The sequence below is a fragment of the Cryptotermes secundus genome, unplaced genomic scaffold (genome assembly GCF_002891405.2).
Source record: "Cryptotermes secundus unplaced genomic scaffold, Csec_1.0 scaffold310, whole genome shotgun sequence".
In the NCBI taxonomy this organism is placed as follows: domain Eukaryota; kingdom Metazoa; phylum Arthropoda; class Insecta; order Blattodea; family Kalotermitidae; genus Cryptotermes; species Cryptotermes secundus.
This window is the reverse complement of record NW_019734354.1, coordinates 1,143,563-1,158,017: the sequence shown is the minus strand read 5'-3', so window position 1 is coordinate 1,158,017 and position 14,455 is coordinate 1,143,563. Positions and strand designations below refer to the sequence as shown.

Below are 14,455 nucleotides of genomic sequence, written 5' to 3'. Positions count from 1 at the left end.
GTCTGCCAATGAAATCACGAATTAAAATAAAAAGGTATTCTTTGAGCTCTTGTTAGATTTAATAAAGTTATTGTTTGAAGAGGTTATATTATTTTCAGGAACATTCAGCGGCAATAAGCTTATTAAAATTAGCTTGAACGTTGGGACAGTCCAAGCCTATTACAATTCTCCGCGGACGCTATGGTCCTCTTTATCCATTTCGGGAGGGTGACTTGTTTATTAGCATGTCATGACTCGTTTTTCATATCTGGAATGAAAACAACTGCCTTGCTTTTGTTTACATGCAGTTTGCATGACAGGAAAAGGACCAAGTCACCATGGAAGGAAAGTATGTAGTTTTCCGAAGAAGTGAATTTTGTTTTGTTAACATGTGTAGCTGTCATAAAGTGTCTTCGGACGGGTGTAGCTGGACCCTAAACTAAAGAAAATAACCAATCTCACATGTGGGGTTCCGAGTTCTATATCTTGGGAATTGTTTTATTCTCAAAGTTCGTTATGTGATTGGTTTGTGCCGATTGCATAATGAATTTGACTAGTTAAAATCAGCCAATAGGAAATGAATTCTTATCTGGGAGATTGGCCGTCGATTCAGATCTTCCTTGGGGGAAGAAGCGACGCTCCCGCAGGATACCAGCCTTCAAAAGCTTGGAGTTTTTAATTGATCAGGGGCAGACGTCATTGGACTACACTCCTCATGTTTCCCTAAATTCATCAGTCCCTCACTTTGGATCGTTGAAATTTGATAATAATATACTCGTACTCCGTGCTTGCAAATAAAGTTATAATATTTCACTTCTGAATAAATAAACAGTTTGTGGACAGTGGAAGTTGTGTTGTTGATTTTGAGCAATGGACTGACTTCATGTGCAATTTCCGGTTGCCTCAGTTATTGACGTAACACGATCCTGATAGGAGTCAAATGGTCTACCGAAGCCGGCACGTAAGTACAAAGAAAGAAGGGGGGGGGCAACAAAGTTAACTCAAATAGTTAACAAGATTGAAGACACTAGTCCTTAACATGGCACACGGTAGGATACCAAGGTACTCAACAGTCCATATTTTAAAGTCATATAACAAGTTTGCAATGATTAGAAACCGAGGAACGGGTTTCGGTGTCCGACAGAGGCAAAAGATTTTTCTCTTCTCCGCCTTTCCAGAGTGGCTCTGACGCACACTGAGTCTCTTATCCAGGGGCACTGTTGCCATTTTCCCTGGAAATAAAGCGGCATATCTCGAAGTCGACAACTTCATTTTGTGACGAGCTTAAGAATGAGTGGAGCTTACTTCCACACCCCCATATATCTTCATGAGGTAAACTTCGTTACGCACGGGAACAACTTCACCATTATCTTACACGTGAGCTAAAAGTAGATCTCTTTGTAGCATGCCAATTTGCAGCTGTTCATCCATCGTCATCCGCTCATCAAAATAGTTCCGCAGCTTCAATACTTAATTTTAATATTCCTGAAGATTATATACTTCAATGGAACTCTATACTGGATTAAAGAAAAGGAATTAATCTGATTTCAAAGCAATATAAAAGCAGTAGTTTCTCTTCTGCTTAATTGCAATTGTGTTCAGAAGGTTATGGAAGGTTAATGTAAATGTTCCCTTGTGCTTAATTTAATTAAGTACAACGCCGTGAGATGGTGCTCTTTTTCTCCCTCTCTCTCTTTCCTCTTGCTACCACTTTGGAACAGAGCGCATCCATGAAACTCTTTTTTTCACTTCAGATTCTTAATCCTTAAACATTCGGTAGGACTCTTTGGATGGGGGATCAGCCTGTCGCAAGGACACTACCTACACTAACACAGAATAAACGCAGAAGTACATCCGTGCCTTGAGTGGGATTCGATCTACGACCCCAGTGTTCGAGTGAGCGAAGACAGTTCATGCACCAACCGCACGACCTTCTTGGTATCAATTTTAATTAGCTCGCAAGCCGTAATTATTACAGAGAAAATATGCTTGGCATAAAGTACCTCATTCATTTTTTTCTGTTGGTTCGGAATATTTTATCTCGAATAAATAATTTGCTAGTTACTCTCGAGACACGCAGAAGAATAAGGCTTTGATGTAAAGTGAAATTTTCTGATCTTAATGGAATATGGGATAAATCAACTTTTTTTTTAATTTCCAAATTTCTCTCAAATTTCGTATGTCATGTAAAACTGCCCAGTGATTCTAGACTTGTTTGCGTACTGCAGGCTATCGACCAGACAGACTGAGTGAACCTAGTAGTCGCTCAGTGGTGTTGCAAACTCACATGAGAATGAAGCTTTCCTCCCACTATTTATCCAGCGCTGGAACACTAAATGATGCGTCATTTATTCTGTTAGACTACGGCAGACATGACTGTTAAAGCGATCGCTAATTATCTGATTTGCATCCTCATTCAGAGTTTTTCAATCAAATGAGTAAACTTCAAATACTAAATTTGAGTGATATTTCCTTTTTAAAATTTCACATCCAGTATATTGTGCTCTTAGCACGGATAGAACATATATTCCTGTTAAGGACTGGGTACTTTTACTCGTTCAAGAAAAATATACACACAATTCTGGAAAATGCGTCGAGGCTGAAACAAAAAGTAAATTACTTTTTCGTGGTTTATGACTTACGAGTATCATAAGAGCTTAGCGGTCATTGCTATTGATTTCAGATTCCACGTCTAATGCTGTGCTCAATAACGGGTGAAGCTGGCTCTGATAAATTTAGACGTCATATTCTGACGTCACTTTGGATGGGCGTATATAGGGGGATGTGAAGAGGTCAGAACACTTCGCATATTGAATCCGCTGCAGTGTCCGTAATACAAGAGGAAAGGCTAATGGTCAATATAATATTTACAGGATCCTGACACAGTGCTGGTAGTTACTCTGCAAACAGTGATTACAAGTGTAGATATTCTGCATCGTAGCCGCTCTCTACACGGACAGCCTTGCTTCTATGTAACATCGAAGGTGGATGCAGTGACACACATTGTTTTAGGTTTATTGTCTAGCTAATAAATAAATCCCAGCATTTCATGGAATCCATGGTTTCGTTACAGACTAATCCTACCTGGTTCTGGACCCCATTATGTGCCACTTGAAACCAATGTGCATCCCCAAGCCGCATTTAGTTGATACTCGTCTAGGGTCAGGTACTCAAAATGCGATTTGTGGTTATCACAGATATATTTATAGGATTGCCATCTTCTGGAATACAGTTGCCAACGTTCCAGGGGAACCCGCTTCCTTCAGCCATAGGTAGAAAACTTGAGTCATTGTGAACTCGTGTCTCAGGACGCAATTCGCCCCGATCCTTCAGTCAATCAGTGTCGTCTTGGACTTTTCCAGACGCTGACGTACAGTGAAGCACCTGGGATCTTGTCACTTCTAGACTCCTCCCTGTGGAGGAGTATAATCCGACTTTTAGACGGGAGCAAAGTCTGCTGCAAGTGCAGAGAAAGTGGTCCCTTATTGTCCCATAACAATCTTATGGGCGGTCTTAATAACGAGGACAAAGTTCTCATCTTATACGAGTATTTTATGTCGATCTGAGACCCCTTACGTTCTGCTGCACAGTTGTTATTTGGGTAATTCTGTATTGTTCCGCTGTTTTCTCAGTCGTGTCTCGCTACTCGCCGCTGGCGCTGCTTCAGCCACCGGCGCCTTGGAGTGAAGACTTCGAAAGGAGCGCTACTGCCGACAGATACAATATCTCTCGTCTGGGTTGCAGTTTCCTCTTCTGCTGCTCCTCTCTGGTGCAACTACACGCTCTGTAGCTAACTTTGTGGTGGGCCTCGCAGTTGCAGCACTTGAAATTGCTGGCTTAGTAATTTATATTCAGGAACTCTCGGTGACGATGGTCAACCCCGATTTAAAGCCATTTTGTGGAACGCTTGCAGTGCATCCGGATGTAAAGATTCGAATTTAAAAGGGTAAGGGCTAAGATTGTCTGTGTCTACTGACAGCCTTCAAAGGTAACTAAGATCAAATGCAGTATTTACAGTGCCCCAGGCGCAGGACATTCATTGTCATGACTTCAAAGACCAGTTTCAGAAGCACGAAATTAATAACCTTCGATAAACTTCTGATAGAGATATCTGATTCCTGCCTTGATATTTTTTCCAGATGTCGGAAAAACATGAAGTGTTGGCGGTTATGTTTGTTCAGGTAGGACATAATTATACTGAACCATGATGTGGCCAACGATGCCCAACGCCGCTAAGCAGTCCACAAGATATACTGGAATCTGAACATGAGTTTAGAAGACATGAAGACTGTCACGAAGAGGACACTCTGTCTGTCCAATTCTTTGGTGTAGGGGCTGCCAATTTGAGGTGGGTCTCTTAGTCAAACGTGCAAGACACTCCGATGGGTATAAACTAGTTTCTACTAGAACCGGCTGGAATGATTGCTGACGGTATAGAGTCTCTGCTTCGTCTCACTTCCTCCTGGCTCCACATACATCAGAAGAGTCAGCTCTGTTCTCAGAACCGCCGTAGGTGGATGCTTGTTTCCTGCTGCTGATACCCTGGCATTGAAGGGATTCATGGGCCACTACATTTTCTTCTGAATTGGAAAGATTTAAGCATGAGAAGCTGAGCTCTGGTCTAGCACACAAGAAGCACTTTGTGTAGCTCCTCGCGGTACAGTTGTTGGCAGATGAATTGCCTCTGCTTCTCTGTCTTTTTATCCAGTCTGTACCATCGCTATTTAATTTCGAGGAGGCGTGACACAACTTCACATTGTTGGTAAGGATCGTAGGAAGCACACTGATCACTCACTGGGTTGTACTCTGGCAGTTCCAGAAAAGATGTCATGCCTCTTTTCTAAATTATAGAGAATTTTGTCCTGCTTGTGTCCTGCTAGCCCCTGGCCTCTATTGGAATGTGCTCCTTTGTCATAATGTCGGGCGCCAGACTATCAATTTGAAGAACCAACGTCATTTTCAGACGAGCATGGAACAAAATAGTACGGAAATAGGTAGAGATAGAACCAGGGCTCTGAGTGCAGCAATATGAAGAACTGGATCACGGATATTTATTGAAGAAAGCAGTCTTCTGGGATTTGGCACCGTGTATATGTGGTGTTAACCGACGTTTCGGAGGAACGTATCGCCCCCATCTTCAGGGTAGAAGAAAAAGTATAAGAAATCTGCAAGCGACAACACCGTGAGAAACGGTAAAGCATTAACACCACATATACACGGTGCCAAATCCCAGAAGACTGCTTTCTTCATAGTCACCGCCGTGAAAGCCTCAAATCTTACATCGGATATTTATTGTTTTTTTTTAGAGCAGTTTTCCAAGGGTAGAGCGATTGGATCGAATGAACCAGTCAGAGGTGTCTGCCATTCCCAGAACATAGCAATCTACACTTACTATCAATATTTCCGTCCTCAAATTTGAACACATTCCTCATTGTCCGTCATTCGCACTGCATACCCCACCTACTTCATCCTCCTTGATGTAGTCGCGTAATAATATTTTGTGAAATTACAAATTACATAGCGCCTCACGTTACAACTCTCTCCTGCTTTTTGTTATCCTTTTCTCTTACATAACTGTTATTACCTCAGCATCTTGTTCGCAAACCTTCTCACACTTTTGCCTTTAATCTTTTGTCTTGTCGGTATTTTTGAGCTGCGTAGTATCCCGCTGAGGACTACACAGAAAGGAAGAGAGAGCGAGAGACTGCCGGGATAGCATACCACACCGGCGCCCCGTTACATCGGTTGCATGCATGAGAATTGTCCAGGCCGTAGAAAGTCCTCAGTTACATGGGCCTTTGGCCGAGAAATCTGATAACTAACGTTAGATCGTAAGTTTTGTGAAGCATTATAAAATGACAAGGAAGGAAAGCACAAGAATAAGCGAAGAGGCAAAGTTACCGGAGAATTTAGATTCCCTTTATTTTGTTCCTCTGTCCATCTGTCACATCCTCTTCCTCTCGGACTGCTCACTGTAGAAGAAATATCAAAGAAGAATGAGGGAGGGTCAAACAGGAGGATATTTGTAATTTTGCTCTTACGTACAGGCGTTTGATCCAAAGCCAATTTACTTTCCAATAACTTTCAACAGAAAATTGTTTAGATCTTAACAGCTTGTGATTGTGACAAAAGTGAGTTTTGAATTTTCATCAGTTTAAGGTAACCAAGGTAGAGAGGCACATATACGATAGGTAGAGCTTGATGGATAATAAAAGTCGTTTCTGAAATCGAAGTGCAGACTTTTCTGCACTGGAGTGCTATTAATACTTCAATATTCAGCTCCCACCTGACAGAGATCACTCTGATTCTACGCTGAAACGAGAAAGCTATAAGCGATTTTTAAAGAAACAATCGCTCTTTGTTCTGACAGTCATGTGAAATGCACTGTATGGATTTCCTTAAATGCTAATGTAAAAGCAAAATTGTCATTGTGATTAACTAATTAAGCATTACGCCACGAAGGCTCGTGGGTGGAGTGTATATATAAATTTCCAAGTTTTCTTTACCTCGGCACATCACGGCCTCTTTATCCCCGGGAAAGAGAGCCCCCTGTAACCATTAAATAGGGAGCTAGTTTGTTCCCAGAACAGGTGTGGACGACGTGGAGAAAATGAAAGACCTGAACCTACAGAGACTCGAACTCCGACCCCTCCGTTGTCCAGACCGTAGCCAGTCACTATACCAACAGAGATATCCCGGTTCCTTTAATGCTAATGTAGGCGGTATATATTGCGACCACTCTGCTCTTAAGGGGCGACAGTCTGTGTCGCTTCTTATCCGAAGCGCATGAAGCATATTCGTGTGTCTCCCAAGCAGGCTTCTGGTTACTGAACATATTTCGATTGGACTTTATCGATTGTCTGCACGACCAGTTGATATGGTGTGTTCGTGTTCCACCTGAGAAAATGAAATCGCAATTGTGTCCGATATCTGTATAGCAGGGAACAATACAAAATATTACTTCACGGCACAAAATACCAACTGCAATAAGACCTACCGTATATCGCCGTGCATTAACGAAACGGGAAAGTGTCAGGAGGATGGGGAAAGCTTCGTGCTCCTCGACTAATAACATTATGCGATGAAATTACGGAGAGTGAGAAGGGAGGATTGTGTAGTACGTGTGAGAGAAACTCGTACGCTATTTTGTTCGAAGAACCTGAAAGGAAGAGACCTGTTGGAAAACGTAGGCATACATTGGAGGATAATAATAAAATTGATCTTAAAATAAGTTAGGAGGATGTTTCCTTGAAGTAATATGGTTCAGGTTAAGATAAAGGAGGACGCTCTTGTGAGAAAGACATTAAAACTGAGGTTCTATAAGGGTTGTGGGTGGCTTTCTTGATTTTCTGAGCGAGTAGCAGCGTCTGAAAGCAGGATCCTTCTTACTTGCAGTCCCTCGGTTATTTACGGAAAAGGAATAATTTATGTGTCGGATTCATAGCGCTCCCGCTGACAATCGTAACCTGTGAGATTACAGCAACTGACGACGTACAAAACTGAGGGAGGTTGGAGGCAGTCGGTTCATGGGACTTCTTTCCATGGCATCAGCATAGTTGTTTATTTGTTAGTCGCTTAAATCTCGTTATCCTTGCAGTAAAATAGGTTGCTGCTAATGGAGGTACGCTGCGAGCATGTCTCCTTCCCACCTGCTGAATCAAGTGTCAGATCGGGACCATGTCATGACAGCGCTGTTAAGTTCGGCCCTTGTGTTAATATCACTACGGTGACAGGAGGCAGGCAATGGTCTCTACATTGAATCGAATCACTGGGCAGTTTTTGTATCGTCCCATAGTCACCTTCACCGTATCAGTTACATGAAACAGCACGTCATCTCGTTAGGCGTATCACTGATTCGCTAAAGAGTCCTTCATCATCCTTCCTACTACAAGGAACGGAGAATTCTTAGGTTTATGTTCAAACGGAAAAAAGAAAAAAGACCTGTAACTGTCTAGAATAAAAACAGTCTATCAATATAAATACCATATAACAAGTTCAGTACATGAGATCATGAACAGAATCAAAATGGCCACGCGGTCCAAGCATAACATGTATCCGCCCTTTCAATCACTGGGTCCAAGTCCTGCAGACTGTCTCTAAGGTCCATAGTTGCAGATTAATACCAATGGGAAACAGGCAACAGGACATAATACTAAAAGTAAAATAAGAAGAAAAATGGAACAACAGAAAGAACGATAAAATAACAAGACTATAAGGATACACAGATTGAATGGTATAACGTGATAACAGCTCCCCTGCTTATGTATGGAAGTGAGAACTGGACTCCGAAGAGGTCTTGAAAGGAGTGAAATTGAGCAGCAAAATTGAGCTTTTTGAGTGCTGTCTCTGGGTGTATAGTTACAGACCGTATAAGAAATACGACAATATACAATGCATTACAGATAAACGCTTTAGAATGTTAGAGTAAGAAACAAATGACATAATTGCATCTTAAGAATGGAGTCTTCGAGGCACACTCAAACATGTATCATTACTAACCAGACGACTGAGTGGACGATGGCAGAACCGCCTTCGAAACTGACCAGGATTATACAAGCCTATGTTGATGATGATGACAATGATGATTCGAAGATCATATGACAGGATCAGAAAGCAAATTAAGAATACAAAATATGATCTAGTAATTACTGTATATCTACAGTACAACACAGCATTGATTCTATTACCAAGCGAAGGGGAGCAACTAGCCTTCTTTAGATAGAACATAAAACTGTGGCCAAGTGAACTACCCTTAAGTTAATGTATAGATACTAATTATAGATTATACAGGTGATTTCGCTGGATATCAGCCTGTTCACGCCACTAGTCATTAGTATATCTAATGAGTAATCAGCACTTTAGCTTATAGAATTGTGTAATATTCTGATTGCTAAAATTTAAATAAATAAATAATATAAAAAAAGATAGAACATAGTACAGCACAGTCATTAACCCATACGTTAGAGGTATTTTAAAAAACTGTCGACATTTTGGAAAGCTTTTCAATGGCAGGACAATTTTACAAAATAAACAATCACTCCATGAAACGCCAATGGAAACTATATCTATTTGAGACACCAAGCAGACCGAACAATGTGCGTGCGTGCGATATTCCACGTGGCTTTGGCAGATGTTACGCCGCGAAACAGGTAGATTTTTCAAGTATGCATTAAGGAGAGCAGGCGCAATCTGACGCAATGACTTCTCAAAACTTCAAAATTAGGCTGACATGCGCATGAAGAGGGTCACTAGGTACGTGTGAAAGAAGTTGAAGTTTCACAGATTGAAGTTAACAACACCTACAGTAAATATAATACCTGTAGTTGCAGTTTTTAGCTTGATTCACTGATTTCAGCTCCAGTTTTAAATAGTGTTCTGGCTTTTATGGCTCTTGACGAAACAGTATGCACGGCTGCGTGGGCCGTTGGATGTGTGTTTTCATCACACTCCCCTCATATGGTGTGTCTTGCTCGGTTTATATAATGTGTCTCATGTTACCTCTGTGACCGGAGATAGGACAAACCCTATCGAATAGGTCTAACAAAATAAGCATTTTGCTTGCAGATGGTTAAAAAAAAGCAGTCTCCGAAACGTCGCTTCAAATAAAAGTCATTTGGATTATTTATAATGTCCAGAAAATTGATCATTGTATTCATATACTATCGTCATGATTCTGAAATTTGAAATAAGAATTTTATTCTGTTTTGTGTGTCATGTGACATTCAGGTCACCGATCGACTCTGACGTCCCAGACTGTTTCGCAAAAGGTCTTTGCTGACACTCGCATGCAATCACTCACTGAAACTTTACGTATTTAGTTTGACTTCATTGTTCCTGACGGCGTGAGTAACGAACGGCGGGTTGTGGTTGGTAACACTCCGGTTTTGTATTCTGGAGAGAGTGGTTTCAAATCTCGGCTGGTAACCGGTTGACCCTACAGGCTTTTCATGGCATTCACAATAACACACGTAATGGCCGCGATTGTACATAGAATGAGGGCACTATTGCTTCCTCCAAAATCCTCTTTAATTATATACTGAACACCTTCCATTTTACTCCATATAATTCGGTTTTCGGCCCACATGCTGGACGTTCCTGTTTCGATTCCCGGCACGGCAAATTTTCTCTGTTCTCCACAGTACCAAGACCGGCTCTGGGGCCCAGGCAGCTTCCTATCCAGTGGATACTTGGGTGCGATTTCGCCGGAGGTAATGCGGCAGGGGCTTCAGGCTAACCACTCATCTCCATCTAGTGTCGAGGTCAAGAATGCTGGAGCTATAACTCCACTCCCCCATACGTCTTCACGGCACTGTGCTTAATTAATTAAGAACAGGGTCTACCATTTACAAACAGACTAATTTATTCATTTTTACTGTATGTAGTCTACAGACTTAGGCACAATATTACATATAATGAAGCGGATACTTGTTAACTAGATGATCACCATGCCGTACCCTTGACGTACGCGCGTTTACTCCATGCCGTGCCGTCCTATTGAGTCCTACCCCTTCTCGAATGCTTCCCCTCAAGTCAGTCGTACTGGTTCGACCGCGCGGTGTTGACGTTCCGAACGACGCTGCGGATACTAAGCGACTTCGCGACGTAAGGTTACATATCCCCTAGCTGTTTTCTTGACCATCATTGGCGATGGACATCTGTGCTACTTGCCGTGGCGTTCAGAAAGCTTTCTGTTGTGTTACTGTGCTTGTTACTTGCCATCTTGAAGCAATTTGCAGTTTTGGAGTGCGTAGAGATCCAGCGCGCTGTGATCTGGATCAAACGGACAAGCTCCTAATGTAAAACGGTACGTAACTTTTAATGTCCCATTCACCTATGTCCGTTGTGAAGTGCCTGCCACGCCTGGTTCTTATGTACATGCCCAGTCATTCCGGGATATCGCGTCCTTCGTTTCCCCTCTTTCACTGCAGGATGCATGTGCTCTCTGAACTGCATATGATATAGGTTTACAGGTCTGAATCGAGATGGAGTCAAATGCGGCCTACTGTGACCACGAACATGAACTGTCGTGTACGACATACAATGGAATATCTTGACTGCATATATGACAATGGTTTTGGCAGTGAACATTCTTGCCATAAGTAAATTAATCTTTCTTTTCTAGCTTCCGATACAGTCCATGAGATTCTGTTTATGATATTTATGTTTTCACAAAATAGATTCAAATCACCATTGACCGTAGGTCGATGTGTCAATTCCAATATATCCTGCAAAATATAAGCAGTGTTAAATATTCAAATATTTGTTTACAATAAATTGAGATATCTCATTCGAAATATTTTGTATTGTTGATAGTAACCGGAAATAGATTATACAGTCAGGGAAGATTAGAGGATTGAATATGTTATAGTAATTTACACGCATGTATGTCTAGTAAAAAGGTAGAAAGTAAAGTGCATAAATAAATGAGCACCACGCCATGAAGGCGTTTGGGGGTGTGATGCATACCATAGATACACGGATTGTTGCCCTCGGCAGTAGATGGGTGTGAGCGTTATGTTAAGTAGCTAAATGAGATCAAAATTCAGTGACAAATCAAGTGTTCGCCATATTTAGCTTTATTATTCCGGTTAAAATTTCAAAATAATAATTACGTATTATATGTGAATTTACTGGGCACACGGTCGCGTAGCTGGTAGAGGCACTATGCTACAAGCCGGAAGGTCGCGGGTTCAAGTCCCGATGTGTTTATAGGATTTTTTCAATTGACCTAATCCTTCCAGCCGTACTATGACCCTAGGGTCGACTCAACCTCTAACAGAAATAAGTACCAGGAATATTCTTGGAATATTCTTAGGGCTAAAGGGCGGCCGGAGCCTAGGGCTGACAACCTTACCGCCATCTATGAGCTAGTTGTCTAGAAAACATCTGACAGCACTATGGGCCTCCACGACCTGTTACAGGGATACCTTTATTTTTAATGTGAATTTACACGTGTGTTAGAGACAAATATTGTAATTGATAATTAAATTAGTGATGCGTGAGAATCTTTCCGTTAGAAAGACTCGTTTTCTTGATAGAAAACATTTAAGTAGACCACGTATGTATTCTAACGTACGGAGCCAGGCGTGACACTGTTTACGCTTTGCCACCCTTTTCACCCCATGAAACTGTTAATAGAGCATAATCCTTGTAATTGCACACACACTTAAGCTCTGGTGGCATTCGTAATAACTTCCCGCAGAAACACTGGTGTCTCTGTTTTTAATGTGGATTTTACAAGTTACTAGGAAACAAAGCTCCCGCAGACTTCATAGCAGTACATGGAAGCAGGCAACATTTCATGAAGAAATTGTTGCACTCCTACTAAACACGCTGAAAATATAATTGTGTGGATAATATTAAGTCAAGTAATCTATCTTCATTTTCAGAACCATTGTTGACCTGTGCATTTAATTATATAATTTGTCATTATGTGCATCTGTACCCAATAACTTCTGCATTTTGAAATACGCGACTAACAGAATGGCCCTCCACTCTTACTAAACACGATTAGATAGATGGATAGATATCGTAAAGAGAAACACACAAACTATAACTGATGCTAGTAAGGAGTCTGGCATAGAATAAAACACAAACACAGCTTAGTATAAGTTGCTATCTCGTCGCCAAAATGCGGGGCAAAATCATGACATAAGATAGGAAATAGATATTTTGAAAATGTGGCACAGTTCAGGTATTTGGGAACAACGATAATAAATCAAAACCTGATTCTGCAGGAAATTAAGAGGAGTTTAATCTCTGGTAATGCTTGCTACCATTCAGTCTAGAACCTTTTGTCTTCTCGTCTGCTGTCCAAAAACACGAAAATTAGAATAAACAAAACTCTAATATTGCCTGTGGTTCAGTATAGGTGTGAAACTTGGTCTCTCACTTTAAGGGAGGAAATAGACAGAGGCTGTTTGAGAACAAGGTGTTGAGGAGAATATTTGGACCGAAGAGAGATGAAGTGACAGGAGTTTGGAGAAAACTGCATAATGTGGAGCTTCATAACTTGTACTCTTCTCCAAGTATAATTAGAATGATCAAGTCAAGGAGTATGAGGTGGGCAGAGCATGTAGCACGAATGGGGGAGAGGAGGGATGCATATAGGATATTTGTGGGAAAGCTGGAAGGAAGGAGACCACTGTGAAGACCAAGGCGTAGGTGGTTGGACAATATTAAAATGGATCTTTGAGAGATAGAATGGGATGTTATGGATTGGATTGATCTGGCTGAGGTTAGGGACCAGTGGAGTGCTCTTGTGATCACGGTAATGAACCTTCGGGTTCCTTAAATTGCTGGAAATTTTTGAGTAGCTGAACAATTGGCAGCTTCTCAAGAAGGGCTCAGCTCCATGAGTGAGACAGATGGATAGATGAATTTCGTGCCTCGCTGTTATGTTCATAAAGCAACCTACTCCACTACGTATAATAATTTTATGTAGTGGTTGAGGCACTATGCTACAAGCCGGAAGGTCGCGGGTTCAAGTCCCGATGAGGTCAGTGGTTATTTTCAATTGACCTAATCCTTTCGGCCGCACTATGGCCTTGGGGTCGACTCAGCCTCTAATAGAAATGAGTACCAAGAATTAAATAAATAATTTTCCTGGGGAGTAAAGCGCGGCCGGCGCGTAAGGCTGACAACCTTACCGCCATCTTTAAGCCGATTTTCTGGATAATGTTGGACCCTCAACATCTCACAACCCTCTGGGCCTTCACGGCCTCTTACAGGGATAGCTTTACTTTTACTTTTACAACAAACTCTCACTTTGTCTTAACATGAACGAAAGAAGCCGTTCGTTTAAATAGGTTACACAGGCCACAAAATGAGGGGCATTTTTGGTTATTTTCTGTACTCACGGCATGCATGTACACACCACCCATTATTCGGTTAGGACAAGTGATGTTATTTGAAACAGGATACATTTCTACTTGACAATAAAATATTTTCTCACATTTGGTTGAAAATATGAAACAGCAACGCGAGAATTCCACTGAGAAAAGCTCTGTGTTGGCCCCAAGGCTAACGATGGAAAATATTTGTGTTTAGAGTTAAAATCGATGAATCAGTATTTATTTAAAAATTAAGTTTTCGTTTTTTATGACCGCTTCCATAATATTTTTTAGTATTATTATTTGTTGTGGTTGTAATCTCTGTCATTAATACTGTGTTGTTCTGTTCGCACAATTTATTCTTTAAGTATCGAATCACATTCCTTATGAATATGTAGATTGTTATTCTGTTGTTGTTGGGGACAGTAAAGGCCCACCCATTCCGGTTCTCGGCGCTATCAGGAGTCAGTGCTAGGCGTAATTCTCTGACCACGTCATTCCAAGAGAAATCCGCGTCAGATCCCAGTAGCAATGAGAACAATGTCTCCCGTTCGGGGAAGTGAACCATATAAATTTACTGCCTCCGTTATCACACATTCGAAATTTTAGCAAAATTCTACGAGAAGCCTGTATTCTACAATAAG

General features: G+C 41.3%; 1 protein-coding gene across 5 annotated transcripts in view; it reads left to right on the top strand.

Annotated features, from left to right (window-relative positions):
- LOC111868839 (agrin) overlaps window positions 1–14,455 on the top strand; it is a 922,237-nt gene that overhangs the window by 34,721 nt on the left and 873,061 nt on the right. For 4 of the 5 annotated variants that reach the window (XM_033753193.1, XM_033753191.1, XM_033753192.1 and 1 more), the window contains exon 1: window positions 10,528–10,783. The exons of the other annotated variant lie outside the window; for it this stretch is intronic. The gene's annotated coding sequence lies outside the window, so the exon portion shown is untranslated. Of the gene's footprint in view, window positions 1–10,527; window positions 10,784–14,455 lie in introns of those variants that run through there. 5 annotated transcript variants of the gene reach the window in all.